We start from the raw sequence: 12,655 nt of genomic DNA, 5'->3' as shown, positions 1-12,655 counted from the left end.
TCATGGTTTAAATAGCAACACTACAAGAAAGAAGACTTCTCTCATAAAGACCGTCTGTGTGTTAGGGTGTTTAATTTGGCAGACTCCATCCTCATCCTCTTTTGGTCTCCTGCGTCACCTACCTACGAGCATCTCTGGGGGCAGTTCCTTGATTGTCTCACTAAAGGGGACCTGGGGCAGGGCACTTCACTTCTCCATAGCTCGGTTCCCCTTCTCCAGAGTGTATGCATGTGGCAGGTTTGGCGGGAGAACGATATGAGGGAATGAAATGTACCTCACAGTGACTGCCATCCAGCAGATAAATGGCATCTGTCACTACTGCAGTGAGCGGCCTTTCTCATCTGACGGCCATCACGAGACGAGCAGCATCCGCCTCCCTGAATTTGCTCTCATGTAAAGGTATTTCCAAAATAGGTCCAGTTCAATAGAAAACGCCGATTGGCCTTTGCTCATCTGTCCCTGTACGGCATTAACACCATGTCTCTACCTTAACGGTAAGGGCGCGACACCCTCCTGCTAAAGCAGCATGCCGAGAACGGAGTAACTGTGCTTCCTTAAACTCTGTGAGAGCTTGCTGCCCTCTGCTCCTTTTTACTGCACTGACTTCCTGCTCCGACCTCCCAGTTCTTCCTCCTCCTCTTACTTGCAACACTGATTGCCAAGCTTATAGTCTCTTAGTATTAATATTGCTTAAAGTGTGCAGGTCCCTTCAAAGGAGAATCAGGTTTCTGAAAACAGGTGAATATATATACATAACTTTAAAAAATCATTCCGTCTCTCATGCCTGGGATTTGAAGAGTCCTTAGCTGATGGTGGATGCTGGATTAGCACACACTTCTCATAACACAAAATTTTCACAATGAATACACTTAACATGAAGCTATAGAGAGAAGAAAAAGCGGATTTCTGGTGTCTGACAGATGTCCTCACCACCGCCCTCCTGCCACCAGTTGTGTGGATGCCAATGAAATAGCTACTGTGTCTGAGTTTCTGCTTTCTCATCTGTTCAAGGGGAAAAATGCTTACTTTACACAGCTGCAGGGCTTAGATTAATTAGAAAACATGTTTTCAGTGCAATATCTAGGTTACCTTCAAAGCAGGAAGAAACAAAAGGAACTGTTAGAAAAGAAATATTACCACAGGTTCAAAAATAATTCAAGATAAAGACACATTTTAAGAAAATATTCATCGATAAAATACCTTCTGGCTGTAGCTACCTGCAATTTTTAACGGATTTAGCATATTCTTACACCTTGTGCTTATCGTGTGCCAGGCAGTGTTTCCACACACCTTAAAATGCCAACTCATTGTATGTTTATTTTTACAACTGGATGAGACAGACACATATATTGTTTCCATTTCACAGAAGAGAAAACTGAGGCCCAGAAGGCTGGGTAACTTGCCCTTGTCCATATAAACTAAAAAGTGATGAAATTCAAGTCTCAAACTTCGATTCTCTTGTTTCTAACCCTACACTCTGCTCTGTCTCGCTCTCTCTTAAGACACTTTCCTGTAGACAAATAAGAAAGAATAAACCAAGAATCTGAAATACAGTGCATACGGAACAGATGAGGAAAAATCGGAGACAATGTAATTGGTATCAAAAATGAGAACTTGATTAACATTCCAAGCAGTACTTCGTACAAATGGAATTATGACAGAAGACAATTCAATTTAAGTGAGTACTGTGAAGGAAAAAAGCCACCAGGTCTGTATATTTTAAAGGGTATTAGAGGATTTAATAAATAGTTTCAGTGGAGCCAGGCAGGTAAAAGCCAGACTGCAGAGATTCAGGCGGCAAATTAGGCAGAAAAAGAAGTGACAACTGGGTCATTTCCTTCAGGAAACGAGCCACGTCACCGACGAAGACATGCCTTTTAGGTGAGACGGGATTTTAATCGAAGGAGGGGGGGAGACTCCTTTCCCAGAAGCCACCTGTGCGCAGTCCCAGAATCCCCCCCACCCCGCCTGATGCGCCGATCCTCCCGGGGTCACTCAGCGGAGCCGCTGTCCACGGTGACTGAGCCCAAAGTTTAGGGTGGTCTTCAGACAAGAGACGCCTTTCCTAAAGGACTCTAGCGGATAGTAATGCTATTTATTTCGGAGTACTCTTTATCAGTTTGGTTTTTTATTTGTAAAATAGAACAAGATTTCGAAATTACTGTGGAAAGAAGATGCAAGAACCATACACAGGGTAGCCTAGACTAGCTGCTCCCTAAACCTCCTGTTCTCTGGTCACTAGGTCACTGTCCTCTCCAACCCCCACCCCCTAATTAACAAAAAAAAAAAAGAGTGAAACAGAAAAGAAGGTTACAAAACGGCTGATAAGATTTTCAAAGGGACAACCAATTTTGTTACATGGTTTGGTAACCAAGTTGTCTTTCCTGAGGGCTGCCATCCCTTCATTTGAAAGAAAGCCAGCAAACGTGTTTTTGATGAAAATATATTAAACATTGACAGGCTTTTGAGTTAAATTTTCAAATGAAAGGGAGTCACGTTGCAGTCTGATCTTACAATACGGATATTTCTCCCGATGCTAATGCACTGGCATCAAGACCACTTAAACCCCTGGCTCATCGCAGCTACAAAAATAATTTTTGAACACTTACACATGAAGGATTATTTCTGAAACTGTTAGGAGGAATGAGATCATAGAATTTAACCCGAGCATCTAAAAATTACACCTAACATCTCAGTAGCAAACTTTAAAAAGAACTGCAGTTTTAAATGTTTCTTTCCTCTTTGACGGAGAGGCCAAAATTCAGTCGCAACCACTGGGCAGTAGGCTCACGGTGGACCATCGGGTCAGTCTCTTCATGAGCCTTTTTAGGGACAAGTGGTAGGTGAGAAACAGGTTCAGCAGACCAGAGGCATCAAGAGAAACGGGTCTCATCTCACACTTGGTGGCTTTTCCAGGATGTTACCCAAGTCAATATTTCTCAGTCTTTTAATATTCATTTTCACCTCCTTAAGGGGCCTTTCCCGACATTTTCCCCTCTAATCACCGCCTGTGAAATTTTAATACCACAGGTACAGAGCCTAACCGTTCATGTACTGTGTGTATATCTGTGCTTTTTAAAACCTTTTCCCCAGCTTAACTGAGATATCATTCACACACATTCTTCGTGTAAGGTTCAGAGGTACAACATGCTGACGTGATACACTGGCATACTGTGAGGTCACCATCAACTGCTTTAGCTAACCAACCCCTCTACCACGTCACATGCTACCACTCCTTTTTTTTGTGGTGAGAACATGTCACAGTAACTTTCAAGGATATAACTTGTCATTAACAGTGTCACTAACTACAGTCATCAGGGTGTACACCCGATTCCCCAGGACCTAGTCACCTTGTAACTGGAAGTTCGTATCACCCACAATCCCCCATTTCCCCCTCCCTCACCATTTTACTCAGTTTCTATGAGTGTGGATTTTATTTTTAACCTTCCACGAGTAAGTGGCATCAAACACTATAAGCCTTTCTCTACTGACATCGCTCTCTCAGCAAATGCCCTCAGAGTCCATCCACACGTTCACAAGAGACAGAACTGCCTTCTTTTTCATGGCTGAACAATCTTCCTCTGGGCGTATATACACCATGTCTTCATCGCTCCATCTGCGGATGGACGTGTGGCCGTTTCCATGCCCTTGCCATTGTGAATAATGCCGCAGTGAACACGGGGGTGCAGACACCTCTGAGATTTGGATCAGCGTCAAAAAGCGGGATGCGTGGGTCACACGGGAGTTTCATTTTCGCTATTCTGAGGAACTTCCACACTGTTTTCCATTTACATTCCCACCAACAGTGCTCAAGATTTGGCATGAAAACAATCTTACTTTACATGTGTCACCTGTGGACAGACACACACTATGAAAGATCACTCTTGTGTATCTGTGCTTTGTAGATAAAAAAGTAATTTTTCATCCAAACTTCTGCAATTTCAAGGGTCCTATCGCCTCCATCTTTGCCCTCCCTCGCTCCATCTACCAAAGGTGAAGGACACTTTCACTGTCTGCAAAAGCTAACAGAGAAGAGAAATTACCTACTTCCTCGTGAAGTTCAGCTCTGCCCTTGCACAGGCCGGGAGGCGCAGGCTCCGTCTCCCTTGACCATTAGCTGGGACAGCTCTCAGGTCCTTCAGAAAAGTAATCCTGGGCTATAAAACGGGCAAGAGTCTTTTAAAAAGATTTACATCTCAAAGAAGCAGAAAAAGGGTTTGTAAGTTTACTCAGCCTGAGGAGAACACTATAGCCCTCTTGGTCACATTCAATCCCATGGAATCATTAGAAATCCTAAGAAAATAACTCATCCCTTCTCAGCATCTGTTTGCTATTATATTTCTCATCATTATTCTTGTTGATATGATGATAAAACTTACTTTCATAATTTTTAAAAGTGGCGCATTTTTAGTATTGCAATCTCTTTTTTCGCTTTCTAGAAGATTCTGCATTATCTCAGCTTAAGAAATTCAGGATAATAATGCTGCAAAATGGAATGTCTCCAGCTAAAATAATTACCCAATGTGGAAACAATCAAGACACCCAAAATACACGCAAGGAGATTTAAAATGTTTTACCTCAAAATACCTCTGCTCTAACACAACTCGGGTGATATTTTATTAGATAGATTTGCTTTCAATAGTGAAGGCATTTTCCATTTTAATCAGTGGCTATGGTAAGTTAATAGAAGAGCTCAAATATTTTTAATGATTTTAGAAAGAAAATGAACTTAGACACAAAATATTCCTATCTTTGTTCTCATTTTGTGATTTTTGCTCAAAATGAATACAGTGTGCTCCATTTGTAGACAAAAGAAGTGGATATTGTTAATAACTTACCTCGTAAGTAGTCTGAACCTTAATTTGACTTCCTTAAAGAAAAGCTATAAATGCAAACTCACTTACAATTACACTCAGCTCTTGAAAATCACACAGCTGACTGCAACGCCGAGATGATCAAAATCATACATCAGTCGTTTCATTTTTCTACTTTTAGTTTTCTTTTTAAATTCTTAATTCTGTCTGGCTAGAGTCTAGGGAGGAAGAAAGAAAACTGTCTCCACATGGGCCTGTATCTCTCTCTCCAGCCAAAGCAACTGGCCTTTGGGCAAAGTCTGCACAGCCTGGCGTTCCCAATTCAAGTCTCTGCGGAATCAGAGACAGTCACTCAAATCTTGTCCTGTATGTGGAAGCTATTGGTGGGGGGGGATACCCCAGTTTCTCTATTTCGTCTGTTTACTCTGAACACTAATGAAAAGTGGGAACGGTCACTTTCCAAAATTGAAACCTAAGGCAAATTCCAGTCTCTGACTTGAACTCTTTCTGCCATTAGTTGGAGGCTGAGCTTTCAGATTAGAATCACTGATTACAACGATCAAGATTTACACTTTAGTCCTAATTATTCTTGGCATCATCACTCAGAACTTTTTATCTTCTAGATTCCACACAGGAAATACCCCTAAAAATCTATTTAAATGTTAGTTTTTATTTGGCATATAAGTCTTTTCCTTTTGGAATTTCAAATGTGGGGTTCTGAGATAACCTTTCTGTTATACCTTGCTTTAAATGTATTTTTATTGTGTTGAATGAATTAATCGTTGGGTTTTCATGGAGGAAATCAGAGCAGGAGAGATGTAGTAGGAGGAATTCTGAAATCAGCAAAAGACTCAAATATTTAGCTATAAGACATCCTTACAAGTTGTTTAAAGCAATGCATTTTGTCATACTTGGCTTAAAAACATTAATTTATTCTCTTCATGAAAAATAGTATCTTACTGGTCAACTGGTCAAGCATGTTTATCTTCTTTCTCCTGTCTTAAAGTTAACAGAATTATAACTATAAAGGCTTCAAAACTGTGTATGTATATGTATGTGTGTGACTGTGCATTTTTCAAAGGCTTTAGGTCCTTGTAGTTACACATGAGGCAAAGGCTGGTTCCTAACTCACACTGATGTCCCGCAAGGCAGCTTTGAGGACGGGACTCTACAGGTTAAGAAGGGAATCGAGAACTTAGACAAGTGTTGACAACAAGGGTGGGAGGGCCAATGAGATGAAAAGAATCGTTGTGATGGGGACGCTGTGACTGAAGACAGATGAGTTCTTACTCAGAGTTTGGCATCTGAATCCGTGATTTAGGAAATGACGTAGTTATGGGTTATGGCAAAGTCCAGGTGTCATCTGTGGGAGGACTTCGCCAGGTGTGGAAGAGAAGCCAGGTCCGCTTTAACTCAAAGTCTCATTGTTGGAAATTAGCATTTCTTTAACTGAATGTCTAAATCTTCCATAAATCTATAAAGAGATAACTATGCTTCAGTATTAGCTGTTAAAGTATCATCTTTAGCAAGAAACGGTAAAAAGTACAGATACATAACACTTGCTTTCCATTTCATCTGACTGATTTCATGGAACAAAGAATCTCAGGACAATGGTCTCCGATGGCAATAAAAGTGAAGGAAGAATGTTTAATGCTTTGTCTTCAATAAACTGTTTCCCACTGTTGATCCCCTGCGGGAATCATGGCATCTGCCTTTAATGTTTATAACTCTACACCATGAACGAGTAACTCAGTTTACTGGCAATGGATAAATGTCCCTTAAAAAAAAAAATTTCAAGCGCATACCTAGTGTTCTGATGTGAGTTTCATTCTCCGGTAAAAGAAACTAGAAATCCTTGCAGAAGTGGCAAGTGTAGGGTGGGGGCAGGGGGTTACACAAGGTGAGCCCAGAGAATCTGCTGCATCAGAAAGGAAGGAGGTATCCAAACAACTGATCAAAAACAAAACTTCCACATTAACGGAGTAGTCAGACAACACGACATACCAGCTAGAAAGCTCCCAATGGCTTTGGCTCCAACAATTAGAGTGAAAACTACTGGATTTTAATTCAAAGTATAGAATAAATATCCTTGAATCCATATTGAGTTCAACAAACAAATGGGGAAGAAAGACCAATCTCCAGTGTGGAAGAATGAAAAATAATTTATGTGGACCCTCCATCCTCAAGGAAATGGTCCTAACTCCTCACCCCCAAGGTGTGGGCAGAGCATGCAGACTCACTTCCAAGGATGGAAAGGGGTTACATACTGTCCCACACAGGATAGATGCGATGGGGAAACTCGCCAAGGACCACCACTGCCAGGAGACCAAGGTCCACAACAACAGAGATGCATCGCGAGACCACTAGTGATGTCATATCATGTGTTATGAAAATGACACTTCTCCTCTGAGGCCTTCCTCCCAAAATCTCCTGCTCCAGCCTAATCCTAAGAAAAACATCAGACAAAACCCAACTGACGGACCTTCTACAAAATCCCCGACTGGTACTCCTCAAAACCATCAAGGTCACTCAAAACCGGGGAAGCCGGAGAAACTGTCCCAGCCAAGAGGATCCAGGGAGACCCAAGAACTGAATGCAATGACGCATCCTCAACAGGATCCTAGGACAGGATGAGGGCACCGGGGAAAATAAGGGAAGTACGATATTTAGTTAGTAATAGTGTATTGACGTGGCTTATTCATCGCTAACATAAGACACTAACAACAGGGGAAAACGAATGTGGAGAAGCTGAGAACTCTGTGGTATCTTTGCAATTCCTGTAAATCTAAAACTGTTCGAGAAAATAGTTTGTTAAAAAAAAACTAAAACTACCACATGGGCTGCTCACATCTATTAAGTATTCAACTATTATCATTTAATTCCGTCTTACTCAATTTCCCTGTGTGCAAGAGTGATTTATGAACACAGCCAAGACTTCTTCTCTAAAACCGTTGTGGAGCTATGATGGTTTAATAAAAGGTTTCGCTTTAATTAAATTAGGAGAGAGAACTTCTACCCCTCTCTTTCTCCCTCCGTGAGGGAACAGTGTCATCTTATTAGCAGGCTTTCCCGAGGGCCTTTTCCTTTGTGATGGATTTGTTGTAGTCAAGAAATCTTGGAAGATAAGACTGCCAGAGGATATTTCATGTATATACACGGGCAAATATTTTCTCTCTGCCTTTAAGTCAGAAGCTGCTAATGAGGCATTAAGAAGGAAACTCTCATTTTCTATGTTTACTGAGAGGACTTTGGTATGTTTTCTGAATGGCCTTGATAACTACTATGAAGGGAGAAGCCGATCTGCAATGATGAAAACATAAAAAGTATTTTCAGTAAGAAGACATGGCCAAATTGAACTGAGACATTAAAAACGCACTAAGTCATCAAGGGCATGTTATGTATGACAGAAGCACAGCTTTGTCACCGGGTACCTTACTGACAGACAGGAGTCCCCTTGCCTGCTCCTCTGGGTCCCCATGAAGCACGGGCCTGAACAGGACGGAGACTGAGAGCAGCCCCGCAGCGTGGCCACTGTCACACCACATAAACGAACGGCTTTTTGTTTTTTTTTCTAACTGAGAAGGGAAAAACACAAGATACATACCAGAAGATCAGAGTCAGAAATAATGAGTCTGCTGTGAGCTTCAGTTAGTTTACAGGTACGGAAGATCAGGAAAAACAAACAGAAAGGTCACGCTGGGCTCCGGTAACCTGAAAATTCCCCATGAAGGGCGTGGGAATTACTTTCTCTCGGAGAGCAAAAAGCAGAGGGCTTGCCAGCGGCACGGCCGCGGTGAGAGTCACCACAGCAATCTACAAAAGAGTGGGCTGGCCAGCTGGGTTCCAGTGGCTCATGCTGTTACGAAAAGAGAAGAAAAACAAGAGATACAAACAGACACATGTGAAAAGGGTTGTGAAAGCAAGACCAGGAAAATTAGCTTTTAACCTTGAAGCTTTCTGAGTAGGAAAGAACAGGAAAGAACAAGTCTGACTCCATCCTGGATCTGTTTATTCTACTTTAACCTTTAGATTTTATTGCTTTTGCTACAGGTTGGCTGGCCAGGTGAGGAGGAAGGGAGAGAGGTCTGTCAGAGGTATTTGGAGATGACAGAGGGGTAGAGGGAAGGACCCTGAATTGACAATCAATGATGTGCCCCAGGTTTTCACCTGGAGGACCTTGGAGAACTACAATGAGAGAGAGAGAGAGAGATGTGAGAACTGAGAACTTGTTCACTGGGAAGCACGATGAGCAAATGCACTGTGCCCACAGGTCAGTGAAAATACGGTAACAGGAGCTAGGACTTGCCGAGTTGCCGTAACACCGTACGTGTGCTAACAGCAAAGTTACACAGTATTACAGCCAAATAATGAAGGCAAGGAGCAGTCAGTTTTCAGGCCCAAGTACATGAGAGAGGTATTTCAGAGGGTCTTTTGAACACACAGAATATGCACTGATCTCTGAAGGGATCTGAGGAAAACACAGACAGCGCCCTCTCTCCGAAAGCCTCTTCCCTACCAGCGTGTGGCGAGAACGGCCACACTCTTCATCACGCAAACTGAAACTCTTTGGAAAGAAAAAGGGGGCCGTCGTTCTAATTATTTTTACTAACAACGGGCACAGACAGGCCCTGTCTGGGGCGAGCCAGACAGCATCATCGCCGCACTTGAAGCTCCACCACCCGGCGCACTGAGGCTCCTGGACTGGGAAGTTCCTGACCCCACTGGGAAGCGTCTATCCTCAGTTTAGCCAGTGTCTGAGCAGCACTAGTTTGCTAACTGGCAGTCTGTTAAGACGACAGGGGCCCCTGGCTCAGAGTGTACAGAGGAGTGGCAGTGGGGCAGGGCAGGTGAGGGGACCGGGAGGGGGTGGTGAGAAGGGAAATCCAAGGGCAGGACCACTGAAGACAAGTGTCTCCACTTGAACCATCCACCCCTCCTTCCTCCCTGGCCTCTGCCTTCGTCTCTGTTACTTTGGGGATGCTCAGTGCTCTGTGTTACCCTGACTGGGCAGAGAGATGCCCTGAGACCAGGGAAAGCATTATTTCAGGCTGCGTCTGTGAGAACTGAGCATCTGAATCTTGGACCCTCCCTGGTGTGGGCAGCATCACCCACCCTGCTGAGGACCCGAGGCAGCAGGGGGCGGAGGAAGCGAAGAATCATTCCCTCTGACTGAGTGGGGACGTCCGTCCTCTCCCGCCCGCAGACACTGGCACTCATGGTCCTCGGAACTGCGGGTCGGGACCACCAGCAATCCGGCTTCCGGTTTGCAGATACCAGACCCTGGGACTTGTCCTCCCCATAACTACAGGACTGAAAGCTCCTAGGAAGCCCACGGACCTCTCTTTCTCCGTGCACGTGCTCACACACAGATCACCGGTGCTGCTCCTCTGGGTGACCCTGACGGAGCAGTGACACTGTTGGTCTGCCCCTCTCCACGCCACTTGCCTGCATTTTAACTTCTTGGCGTTTTTAAATCAAAACAGCATTCACAGTTATCTGAAGAAGAGACAGAGGAAACTCAGTTGTACATCTGACAGAGTCCAAACGGCTCTGAATGCAGCAGAAAGCCCTCCGGGCCGGCGGCCAGGCTCCTGCTGGTCACCCCGCTGGTTCTGAGCGCCGCAAGGGCGTCGGTTATGGTGGGCGGTTACGGTGGGAAACGCCCACAGGCGAGGCTCCGTATCTGCTCCGAAGCTAGAGAGCGAAATTTCCAAAACTTAATACATCGTAACTATGGAGAACTCAGCTTCCCAAAGGAAATGGAAGTACATTGCGGGCCTGATGCTCCCACATAATGTGCACCTAATAATTATACCAGAAGGATTCATCTCCTACGGGGCTCTTTCTGTCAACTGTCTTCCGCTTTTTCACATGTGACAATATATATACCGATACCATTTCTCTGATGGTTAAAAAAAAAAAAGTGATCTGTGGCCATTACAGAATATCTAGGAAGTCAGAAAATTTTCAAGAAAATAAACATTACCTAGAATTTCACCGCCTGAAAATGCCCCACTGTTAACAGCCATTCATAACCCCCGCTGCGATTTTCGTATTTTAAGCTTTAAAATATTTTCTGACAACTCTGTGGAAACATGATTTTTTAAAAAATCCAAACTATTTCTGTTTATGACTATACCACACTTTTTGCTCCATTCCATAATATTTCATCACTTATTTTTTATTTTAAATATCTTCCTATTTGTGTTGCTGTCACATTGTGTTCAGTGGCCCGATCATTTTTAGGGCAAATTAAATGCTGCTCACTTCTTTACAGAAAGACTGCAACCATTTCTACTCTTACCCCTGTGGTTCAGGTAACACTGTCTGGATCTGCACACCCTTCTCAGCACTGAATATTAGCGTGTGAGTATTTGCAAACCTGACAGTATCTTAACTTGTGCTTCCTCATTCCTGCAGCTCAGGCTTCCCAGAAAATCTGAGAAGCTGCTGTTTTCTGTCGTGCGGTCTGCACGTTGATGCTTAACTGTCTAAGTGATTTCTTATCTTGAGAGCGTGTATGTTTTGCAGTCACTGGACTTTGACTTTATTAAGGTTTCTAACACCCCGCCATACTGGATTTTTAATCACTGATCTAATGATTATTCCGTCCTTCGACATGGAGATATTAAGCACCCGTGAAGTGTGAAGAACCACACCCCGTGAGAGGGACACAATGATGAACGGGATGGAACGCTCTTCTTCACCATGAATTCTAACATTTAATTCCTATTCCTTCTGAATTTTGATGTAGTCATTTGTTTTGCATTTCAATGTGTTTAAAACAGTGGGATCTTAACGCATGAAGTTTGCTACACGTCTTTTGGAAGGACTGGAAGAGTCAACGAGGACGAGAACGGACCAGAGGCGAGTAATTACAGAGAGCAGCTATCTCCCCTGGAAATGCGAGGGGGAAAGGTGGTGTCCCCGGAGCCCGGGAGCTGGGGGAGGGCTCTGCGGGGGTGGGGCCGGGTTCGCAGAGGAGGGACGGAGCCAGCTCCGTGTGGACACCCGCAGGTTACAAAGTAGGGACCTCATGGTGGGCGGAGGACACAGCTCACTTCGGAATTCTGCTTTTAACGATTTAGTTCCTGTTACTAATCACAACCATACTTCTCTGAGTCTATTTTGGTTTGCCATGTGAAGTGAAAGGTTAAACCATTTTTTTTCCTGGAATCACTAACAAGTCATCTGCAATATGTTTTCAAGGTCCTCAGAAGTCACACGTGGACACAGGAAACCTGACCTGAAGTCAGAACTGAGAGGCTGATTCTGCAGCATCTTCAAGGACAGGCTGGTATGTTCTTGGTGTCTCGGCTTCACCGTCTGCAAAACTAGGACTGAAGTACTTACAGGGTTCTTGCTTACCTGAATATACAAATGCGTTCCACTAAGCTTTAAAAAATTCCACTTACCACATAATTTTGGTTCACAACACTTCTCAGTCTGCCCATAATAGTACACTGTTGGGAATAAGTCTAGTTTCACACCTTTTAAAATCCAAGTTTTATAAAACTATCCAGATGAGTATTTCTGCCCTAACTAGTGCAGTTCTGTAACTGTGGTTAGAACTTATGTGAAGTAACCAAATTATCATCAATTACTTGCATATTCCCGAAACAGGAAAGTCCTTATGAGCAAGTCTCGTAATACCGATTATGACGATGATGACAGAAGTGTAGCATTCTGAACATGCAGGCATGTTGGTCACTCCCTCATGCTTCCTCTCTCTAAACTGTAAGAAAGTACAACTCCAACTACACATTCCATTACAACCCCTGCAGGAGAAGCAAATACAAAACCCAGAAGCCCAATTGTACATCCGGCATATGGTGTGTGTG

The 12,655-nt window shown here is 43.5% G+C and overlaps 1 protein-coding gene and 1 long non-coding RNA gene across 3 annotated transcripts in view; one reads left to right on the top strand and one right to left on the bottom strand.

The window, feature by feature from the left end:
• CSMD1 (CUB and Sushi multiple domains 1) overlaps positions 1 to 12,655 on the bottom strand; it is a 1,700,362-nt gene that overhangs the window by 858,492 nt on the left and 829,215 nt on the right. The window lies entirely within an intron of this gene.
• LOC140689537 (uncharacterized) lies at positions 6,522 to 12,108 on the top strand. Of its 2 annotated transcripts, none has more exons than XR_012064584.1 (3): positions 6,522 to 6,632; positions 11,603 to 11,681; positions 12,024 to 12,108. It is a non-coding gene; the product is annotated as an uncharacterized lncRNA (long non-coding RNA). The 2 variants fall into 2 exon arrangements; XR_012064583.1 differs by lacking the exon at positions 6,522 to 6,632 and adding an exon at positions 11,006 to 11,180.

This window comes from Vicugna pacos, chromosome 26, assembly GCF_048564905.1.
Source record: "Vicugna pacos chromosome 26, VicPac4, whole genome shotgun sequence".
Lineage (NCBI taxonomy): Eukaryota > Metazoa > Chordata > Mammalia > Artiodactyla > Camelidae > Vicugna > Vicugna pacos.
Note: the sequence above shows the minus strand (reverse complement) of the source record. Positions and strands in the feature narration are given on the sequence as shown.